The sequence below is a fragment of the Benincasa hispida genome, chromosome 4 (assembly GCF_027475165.1).
Source record: "Benincasa hispida cultivar pf3 chromosome 4, pf3_genome.v1.1, whole genome shotgun sequence".
Lineage (NCBI taxonomy): Eukaryota > Viridiplantae > Streptophyta > Magnoliopsida > Cucurbitales > Cucurbitaceae > Benincasa > Benincasa hispida.
Genome location: NC_143481.1, coordinates 65343986 through 65354955, shown reverse-complemented (window position 1 = coordinate 65354955; position 10970 = coordinate 65343986).

Below are 10970 nucleotides of genomic sequence, written 5' to 3'. Positions count from 1 at the left end.
TCTCCTTAGCCTCCCTTTCTCCCCTCATCTTCTTTGTTTGAACTTTATTTCCCTCTTGTTGCTCTCTTCCTTAAATTTCTTTTTCTTTTTTTTTTTTCAATTTTTCTTTGTTAAAGAATCCTAATTTGTTTTTGTTCTGTGTTTGGATAGCATTATTTGTGTAAAAAAAAAATCGGCTTAATCCCAAATTAAACTGTTTGGACCTTATAATGGGTTGGTTCAATTTTAACCAATTTTGGTTTGATTAATGGTTTGGCTAAATCCAAACCAAACTGAACTATGAACGCTTCTAATTGTTGTGGTTGTGAACTGAGAAGGAGTATTGGTTGACAACATGTATCCCACGATATAATTCGTATTGGAGCTTAAATGGACAAACATTGTATTAATGAAAAATGGAGTTGGCCTAAATATATAAGAGTTAGATGGATATAGATAACTTTTTCTTAAAGAAGAACACGGTGGTATTTTCATAATCAATTTATCCCACATCACTTGGATTTGACTTATTCAAACTCAAATTAATATAAAAAAAAAATTATAACCTAATTGATCTCATAAAAAAGATTAAAGAATGATTTTTTAAAAAAAATAATGGTATTTTAATATATATTAACAAAAATAGGGTAGGATTGAAAGTATTAACGAAAATAGGTTTTTAAATCGTGTACCCGGTACATGATTAGCCCTAAATCATGTACCCGGTACACGAGTGCCTGTTGATCTGGCATGCGCAGACTACCAATGTGGCAGTCATGCAGCGTTGACTGAGGTAATCGTGTACGTATATGATTACCTTAAGTCGTGTACCGGGTACACGACTTCCTTCTCCATTAAATCGTCGTGCGACCCTTCTTCTTCCTCATCTGAAAGCTTCTACCTTTTACGTTCGTCTTCTCCGTCCACTCTTTGCTTTCATCTTCTCCGTCCAAAATCCTCTGAAAACCTTCTCCATTTGCTTTTGTCTTGCGCGTCCAAACGTATCATTTTGCCTCCATTTAACCGTCCGTCCAAAATCGTCTGAAAGCTTCTGCCTCTCTTTGACTGTGGTAAAAAAAAATTTCTACGTTGTTTTCCAATATATAATCTTCATATATATATCATTTTGTTTGCATTTTGGCTGAACTTAATGTGTAGTTTATGGATCCATGATTTATTTATTGGGTTGAATCTAGAAATATATTTATATGTTTATAAAAATAAAGATTGGTTTATATATATATATATATATATATATATATATATATATTATTTTGTTTGCATTTGGACCGAATTACATGTACGATTCATGGATATATTATTTTGTTTTTATTTGAGCTGATAATGTATAGTTTATGGATCTTTGATTTGGGCTGATTTAAATATATAGTTTATAAATCTTAGATTTGGGCTGATTTAAATATATAGTTTATGAATATTAGATTTGGGCTGATTTAAATGTATAATATTTAGATCTTATATGTTGAACTTAGAAATTGGATTTTGTTGGGTTGACATATTAACATATTTTTTTTTGTCAACTATAACAATTGAAAAAATCATAATAAATATGTCGATGTGCCCTGAAGATTTAGTTATTCTTGAACCTAGAAATGATTGAGACAGTGATATTGATGTTGAAGTTGATGAATTATTTGAAAATGATTAGGAACATAATCTTAAATTGGTACCGTCGATATGCTCACCCAAATAGATTGGAAAATTACAAATTCTATGAACTAGGGCCTACTTTGGAGGAAAGGAATATAGGTGTAGATAATTGTAGTTTAATACAAAAAAGAATGTTGTTTAATACTAAAGAAGATTTACAGCTTGCTGTAAAAAAATATTGTGTGACAAAACACTACGAAATTATTGTATGGAATCAAATCAAGATCTTTGGTATGTCAGATGTAAATCATGGAGTGGAGTGATGGTTGTGCTTGGAGGTTACGAGCATGTCGGCGTAAAACTTATGGGATGTTCGAAATCACCAAACTTCAAGGAGAACACTCGTGTTTGTTTTCAAAATTGACACAAGATTATTCAATTCAAATTTTATGAGTATCAAAATCCAAAATTTGGTTAGAGCTGATCTTGTGGCCCTACCCCAAGAAGCAATTAAAAAACAATATGGATATAATGTTAATTATAGACGGGTGTGGCAAGCCAAGAGAAAAGCGTTGATTGCTGTGTTTGGTGATTGGGAGCAATCATATTCAGAGCTTCCGTATTGGTTGACTGCTCTTGTTCATTACAATCCAGGAACATGAACAGATTGATTTTTCCTTCCCTCTGATGTGCTAGGTACGACTATTTTTAGTTGAGTTTTTTGGTCCTTTGGTCCGGAAGGGTTCAAACATTGTAGGCCATTAATCCAGATCGATGGAACTCATCTGTACGAAAAGTATAAAGGGAAATTATTGACCACCTTATCTATTGATGCAAACGGGCATATATTTCCCTTTGCTTTTGCTATTGTTGAAGGTGAAAATTCGTCCAGTTGGTCATGGTTTTTGTGGGCATTGCGTGAATATGTTACACAAAGAGATGGTATTTGCTTGATTTCTGATAGACATAAGGGCATTCTTGCTGTAATTAATAATGAGAAAATTGGTTGGAGTGAACCTAGAGCGTACTATCGATATTGTCTTCGTCATGTTGCCAGTAATTTCAATACGAAATATAAATCAAAGCAACTAAAAGATTTGTGTTTAAGATAGGAAATCAACACCAAAGGCGCAAGTTCATTCGGTGCATGAAAGAATTGAAATAATTGCACTCTAAATGCCTTGAATATTTTTTAGATATTGACTTGGAAAAATGGACCCAATCACATGATGGTGCATACTGCTATGGGTGGATGACAAACAATGCAGCTAAATGCATGAATGGTGTTTTCAAAGGTGCTAGAATGTTACCAATTACTTCTTTGGTTAGGCTAACATTTTATCGTATAATACTGTATTTTGAACGTCGAAGACAAGAAATCAGTGAAGCACTCGATCGTGGGGACATGTATACAAAATATGCCCTAAGAAAACTTAAGAGGTGGAAAAAACGAGCATCTGTACATACGGTGACATCTATTGACAGGGAAAGTCAAACTTTTGAAGTACGAACTGGCATAAGTATGATTTCTCCCTATAAAAGACAACACACCCAAGTTTTGAGCTTGAAAGAAGGAACATGCTCTTATAATAAGTGGCAGTCATTCAAGATTCCATGCTCTCATGTAATTGTAGTTTGTAATTACATGTGTATGACATACATACCACTTATTGATGAATGCTACAAATTGTCCAATTTCAAGCGATGTTATGAAGGTCGCTTCCATCCAATAGAACACCTAGATTATTGGCCAAAATTATCATTTACAGAAGTTCGTCCAAATGCAGACTTACTAAGAGAATAGAGTTGGCCAAAAAGTACACATATTCATAATGAAATGGATTGGAGAGAGGCAAGCCAAAAAGTTCGATGTACAATTTGCAAAAGAGAAGGACATAACAGACGTACTTGTCCACGACGTACATTAAGTGCTTTGTCTTCGGGTCATTAGGTGTGTCTTTTTTTTTACTTGTATTTTTTATGTAATTGTATATTTTATGTACTTATATTTTTCATGTAATTGTATCTTTTATGTACTTATATTTTTTATGTAATTGTACTTTTTATGTAATGAATTTATTTTTCATGTAATTGTATCTTTTTATGTACTTTTTATGTATCTTTTATGTGATGGATTTTATTATGTAATGTAATTTGAACTTCTTAGGTAATGGAGTCTGATCCTTCTAATCCTGTACAATTATATCAATAAAATACGCATCGTTCACAATCGGTATGGGATAGTTCTTCCACAGTAGTTTTGAGTTGTCGAAGAAGGGAGGCGTCTGCACAACATACTATTCTATTTGATCACCACATTATTCCCTACGTTAAACAGGCAGGTTTTCTTGAGGTTGCACAATTCGGTTTTATCCAGCTTTATTGATACATTATTACTGCTCTAGTGGAGCGTTGGAGACCAGAAACCCACACATTTCACCTATCTTGTGGGGAATGTACAATCACGCTGCAGGATGTTGCCATACAGTTTGGGTTACGAGTGGACGGGCAACCATCGACAAGTTCACTACAATATGACTGGAAGAACGTTTGTGAAGAGCTCTTAGGCATTCTACCAAATGATCTGAAAGGATCAAGATTGAGTATCCCCTGGTTGGCGTCCCAGTTTCCAAAATTACCTCCCGATGTCGACGACATCAGTGTACGTAGGTATGCACGAGCATACATCATGCAGCTTATTGAAAGATTTTTGTTCGCTGACAAGTCAAATACTCTAGTGCATCTCATGTTCCTCCCACTACTGTTTGATTTCGAGCATGATGGTACGTACTCGTGGGATGGTGCATGTCTTGCATGGTTGTATAGAGAACTTTGTCGGGCTACCAATGCACAAGCGATGGAAATAGCAAGGCCACTGATACTACTATAGGTGTGGGCTTATGATAGATTTCCAATTATAGCATCACAAGTCCAGTTACAGGCCCCAGATCATCGTCCACTTAGTGCCAGGTATTATTTCATTTATATATTTATTTCGTTATCATTTTATGTAAGAATATAAATTAATTATATTTTTTATAATTTTAGATGAAGTGATGTATTAGCTGTCTCTGAACAGTTAGCAAATATATTGCTCGTGTATCGAAAAATATTTGACAGACTGATGCACAATCAGGTAACAAATGTATATATAAATGAATATTTAAAACATTTTGGATGTATACTTATCTTCTTTTTTTTTTTTTGTGTGTGTCTAATTATTTGGACACCATACACACAACAGATTTAGTCATCCTACCTAATTACTGTCGTGATGATGAAGACATCTGGTTGACCGTTAGCCCTTTATATGCTTCCATATAGTAGAGTGGCACCATCCAGATCGTGTGTTGAGACAATTCGGTCTGCGACAAACGATACCTTCGTTGTCCTATACACTCCCAGCACTACACCAGATTGATTTGAGAGGTAAGCACGATCAAAACTAGCGTCGAATCCATGCAGAATGTATATCCTACTGGCATGGACGACATGATAATTGTGCACAGGGAGAATTAACAAATGGGTCAGCTGTATCAAATGACTACTTTTCATGGTACAATTTAATCACGAGGCGATTTATCACACCTAATAGCGCTTACTATTACTGCATGGTAAGAGATTTAAAATCAGACATTTTCCATATATATGATATGAAAATTGTTTAATATTTATTTTTTTCATTGTACAGAATAATTTTATCGGAGATGTACAACAATATTTAGTGCAACACAACTTACCAGACTTGGGTTCAATGTGTTAGCAAACATTTGTCAACATAGAAGGTATTATTCAACAAATAAGACAACTCAATGTTGCTGACACCGATCGAAGACGTATTCCTCGTATATGACAACGACAGCAGGGTGAACCTAATTTAGAGGGACACGAAAACAACCCCCGTGAGGGATAAGGGCTAAAGGGGTCATTTTTAAATTTCATGTAAACTTTCATTTTCAAATTATAAATTAAAGAATTAATTGTAAATCTTCTTTACTATCATGACATTTTTTTTAATATGAGTGCAAAATAATTATGTTTTCATTGTAGATTAAATAAATAATTAAGTTTAATAATGAAGTAATTTGTGGACCCGTTCCTAAAGTCTTAATATTGTTATACATCTCCAATTTAAAAAAATAATTAATCAATCTATTTTTTTAAAAAAAAAAAGAAAAAGAAAAGAAAAACAAATCGTGGACTCGGTCCACAAGTTTTCATGCGATCGGTCAACCAGTCAGCCGACGTGGTGCTGACTAGATTAAACGGTAATCGTGTATCCCGTATACGATTTTGCCACGTGGCAATCGTGTACCCCGTACACGATTTCACTACCCTACTTTTGTCAATAGTTTCAATACTTACCTATTTTTAAAAATACTCTCATATACCCAATTTTTGTCAATAGTTTGAAAAAATACTATATTTTTTAACAAAATCCAAAAAAAAATCATTCAAACTTTCAAACAAATTTTTAAGAATGAAACACCTCTATTCAAAGTACTGTATTAACGTAGATTCTTTCTTTTTATACATTTGATTAGAAGAATACAATGGAAAACAATTTCATTATTATTATATATGAAATATTCCAACTAAAATATAGTTAGACATAGAATTAATTTATTTGGTACGTTCATTTATACATTTTACAATAATGAGACATGCCAAATAGACAAGGAGAGATAAAATGACTTTAACAATAAGTCTAAGGCATGTTGAATAAATTGCTTGATAAAAACAAAATAAATAATTAAAAGTAAAGTAGGTTCCAAATCCATATGGGGGTTACTTGGTTCATTTGATGAAAACACATGTTCTCGGCAGCTTTACCAAATTATCAAGGAACATGTAAGCAACTAGGATGTTATTTGGCCTTTCACAAATAGCGACGTTAATGCATTTTATTTATTAAATTTTAAAAGTATATTTTAATGATAAGCAAATGCATAATTTGAATAAATATAAAAACAAACCAAATCACACAAATCCTTTAAAAAAACTTACCAATTTTGAATAAACCAGAGCATTTGGAGCTATTGAAATACTATCAACATCAGTAAGACTCACAAATTAATGAGGGACTGGACTTGATTTGCCCTCCCTTCCTTTATAGATTTATAGATTCTTTGGAGTGAAGAACCAAACTTGTCATACTTTGTGGTCCCCTTAGGACGAACGAGTGAAAAATGAATGTTGATGCCTCTTGGAATGCTATGCAATAGTGTTTGGTGAGTGGCCCATTACTTCTTTGGATCTTCCATTTCTATTAGGTTTTGAAAGATCTCCCAAGAGTGGTCGATAAAGAAGTTGGAGGCTCAAGCAATTATTGAAAGGTTGAACCATTTTTCTTCTCTCCTTATCACCCTCCCCAATGTTATTATGGTTGAATTTGACTCATGGGAGTTGATAAACTTGATTAACAACTGCTCTTCTAACTTCTCTGAGGTGAGGAATGCAATTGACAAGATTGTTGTGTTGGATAAGCGATGAGGAAATGTCTCTTTCTCTTTTTGTCCTCATGTTAGAAATCAGGTTGCTCACTATGTAGTCTATCTATTATGCTGCTTGTTTTAAGTCTCATTTTGATTCTTTTATCTTTTTCAATTTAGAAGATTTAGGAAGGACTTGGAACTCTTATTATCCTAGTTGATTATTAGATGTAATTAACATTGATCTTTGTCTTCATTTATCTCTTGAGTGAGAGAATTTATGATATAATTGTTAAAAACAAAACAAAAAAGACCATATCACACCAGCCTTACAAAAGGTTGGTGGTAAGTAAGCATTCTTCGCCTTTTTTTCCCTTTACCTGCACCAAATTTGATTAACATTACTAAAAAAAAAAAAAAAAAAAAAAAAAAAAAAAAAAAAAAAAAAAAAAAAAAAAAAGGTTAAATTCGAATATCCACGGCGATAATGACTTTTCATTTTAAGAATTGATGTCTTTTAAGTTTTCACTTTTTGTTTTTAATGCCTCTAACTTCAAAAGTGTTAATAATTTATTCAACTTTCAATTTAGTTACATGTCATATTCAACCATCTTAAAATGTCACAGGTTTATTATTAGATACAAAATTAAAAGATAATGATCATATAAGAATTAAATTATAATATATCCATTTAATGTCTTAATCAAATTTAAATTAATTGAAATTGAAATTTGCATTTCTTTTATTCATAGACATTCAAAATTATAAATTTAGTCTATGATGTTTCAAATTTTGAAACGTTCATGGATATACTAGACACTATTAAAGTTTAAGGTTCCAGTAGACATACAATTTAAATATACATCTAATAGATCAATTATTTCCTAGAATTTTTTAGGGTGTGTTTGGTTTAACTTTTTAAGTGTTTAATTTTAAAAGACATTTTAGGAAAAAAATTGAAATATTTGGTAACAACTAAAAATAACTTTTGAAACACTTTTAAAGTGAATTTCAAACCATTTTATCAAATACACACTATATATTACCTCTTCTTACTATCATATTTATGTTAATGCACTTTAATGATACGTAAGCAAGACATTTATAGTTCTTTATAGAGAATATTTCATTGTTGCAATAGATTATTGAAAAATAAGACATGTATTTGGATCTTTTTCTCCAACTCCATGAAATTTTATTCGTTATTTTTCAATAATAATTAAAGGGAATCCTCCGAAGAGAAAATAGATTATCAATAGACTTTGAATAAAAATGATTTTTTTTTAAAAAAAGTACTATTTTATCTAGTCACTCCTTAATTTGTTATGAACCTATTAAATACAAAATTGAAATATTAAATACCTATTCAACACAATAATAATACTTTAATTAATATTTTTTAAAAGAAAACTTTAATATTATATAAGCTCACGAGACCTCCACGTGACACGAATAGTTTAGGTTCAAATAAGAATGAATCGGTCAATTTTGGTCTTAATAATAAAAAAATTAAAAATATATGTAAGGGAAAAGAAAAAGGAAAGTTAGTAATGGGCATCTTTCCGCCAACAACGGAATTTTCATCCTAAAAAAAGAAACGAAAATTTCAAAACAGTCAACAAATTGGGGTTGGTTTCCGGTAATACTCCATATTCAAATTTCAATTTACCCATAAATTGTAATCACCTTCTTTTTTCCTTTTTCTTTTTTCTTTTTTTCTTTTTTTCTTCTTTTTTATTTTTTTCTTTTTTTCTTTTTTTATTTTTTTTATTTTTTTTTGAGGTGGGGGCTGATGTGATAATGTTAATGACTACTTAATTTTTTTTCTTCTAAAAATTAAACTATAAAATTTAAGGAAAAAAACATTTGAGATCATACTTACTGTTTCCTTTTGTGATTTTGTTCTTAATTTAATTTTCACACATAAAAAGATAAGTTATTTATAAAAATAATATATATATATATATATATATATATATATCACTGATAGAGTTATAACGACATCTATCAAAGAATATTAACATTTTACTATTATGTATAAATAGTTTTTCTTATTTTTCTATATTTTAAATTTTCTTTTTTAAGTTATCGTAATTATTTATTTATTTTTTGACAAAATCTTTTAAAGTTTATTTTATATATTGTAAATTTAAGCGTCAGATAATGGTAATTGTACAATATATAGTCAAAGTCAAACTTTGTCCACCAATTTCATTAATCAAATTCGGTTCTAGAAAACATTTTTATCGAGGAAAACAACATAAACGATATTGAAAGAATTTATCTATTTCTAATAACGATCTTCAAAAACATTCTGCCAAATATTTTTTTTAAATAAAAATCACATCTAATCAACTCAAATAAATGTCACTTATCTTATCGAAAAAATTCAAACCTTTAGACTATGTTTATTAAATCGTAATGAAGATTGGTGTAATGGTAATAAGATTTTATTGATGGATCAACTATAATGAACCTGAATCGCAAATGTCATTGAATTACTTTCGATCGTGTTTACTTTAGAATTATGAATTTTTGTCACACTTACTGTTATCGTTACCATTATCTCTGAGAGTCAAACAGTAACGGTAACGGTAATGGTAACAGTAAAAATATTAAATTAATGATTTTGCTTATGGAAAAGTAATAATAATGGTAACAGTAAAGGTAATGGTAACAATAACGCTATAACGTAATTTCCTGACAATTGGATTGAGCACATTCCACGTCAATCAATTTACATTTTTTTATTACAGATTTGGAAGTATATCCCATGTGGCAGATGCAAACACAAGTAAACAATAGTAAAATAAATAAATGGGGCCTACATTTTACATTACTATTGATTTATTAAGTTTTTACTAGGATAAACGGGACATTAGTTTTAAAAGATAGATTTCATTCTCAGAGCTTTATCCTAAATTTTTATCTAGTATTTGTAATTCTAGATTTCGATACATTTTCATTATTTTAATCTTAATAATTTTATACTTTTCTAAAAAAAAAAAAAAAACTATAATTTTATACATTTAGAAAAAGAATTATAAAAAAGGAAAAAAAAAGAGTCGAGAGAATTAAAAAAAAAAAAAAAAAAAAAAAAAAAAAAAAGAAAAAAAAAAGAGTTGAGAGGTTTATTCTTTTGTTAAAAATAAGAGCTGAGAGGTTAAAACATATTTCTTACCTATATGCAGTTTCATCCCACTGTTAACTTGTCCTCGATTACTCAATTAGTATATAGTTCATTTTCTTATATGTTCAAATTCTCATACAATAAATTTAATCTTCAATCCCAAGTAGAACCATAATTTTACATTTTTAGAAAAACAATAATAATAATAATAAAAGAGTTGAGTTTTTTTATTCTTCTTTCCTTAGATCGGATGTTCAAATTTTTAAAAGAAGTCAATATATTTAGATTCAATAACATTGTCTACAAAATAAAAAAATATTTCATTGGCATGTAAATATAATAATTAAAAAGATTGTCATATATCTACTAGTGTAGTAGTCTGTAAGGAGATTTTACGAAATTGGTTGAAAATCGCAAATGGTAGAAATTAAGGTCCTTTTTTTTTATAACAATTCGATTTTAGTTTTCTGATTTTGAAATTTATTTGATTGTTCCCTTCCCAAATTTTAATTATGATTTTCACCGTCCTTAAATAACTATTGAAATTCCATAGTTAAATTCTAAAAATAAAAGCGCTTTTTTTTAATACTACTTTAATTCCTATACTTTTGATTTTGCTTCATTTTGATATTTATACTTCAAATTGTTCATTTTGGTCATTAAACCTTCAGCTTTGATACATTTTGGTCCCTATACTATAAAATTTTCATTTTAGTCTTCACATTTTTAATTTTGATTCATTTTGGTCTTTATACTTTTAAAAAGTTATCATTTTGATCCCTTTATTTTTCCTTGTTACTTTTTTTAGAGTTCAAGAA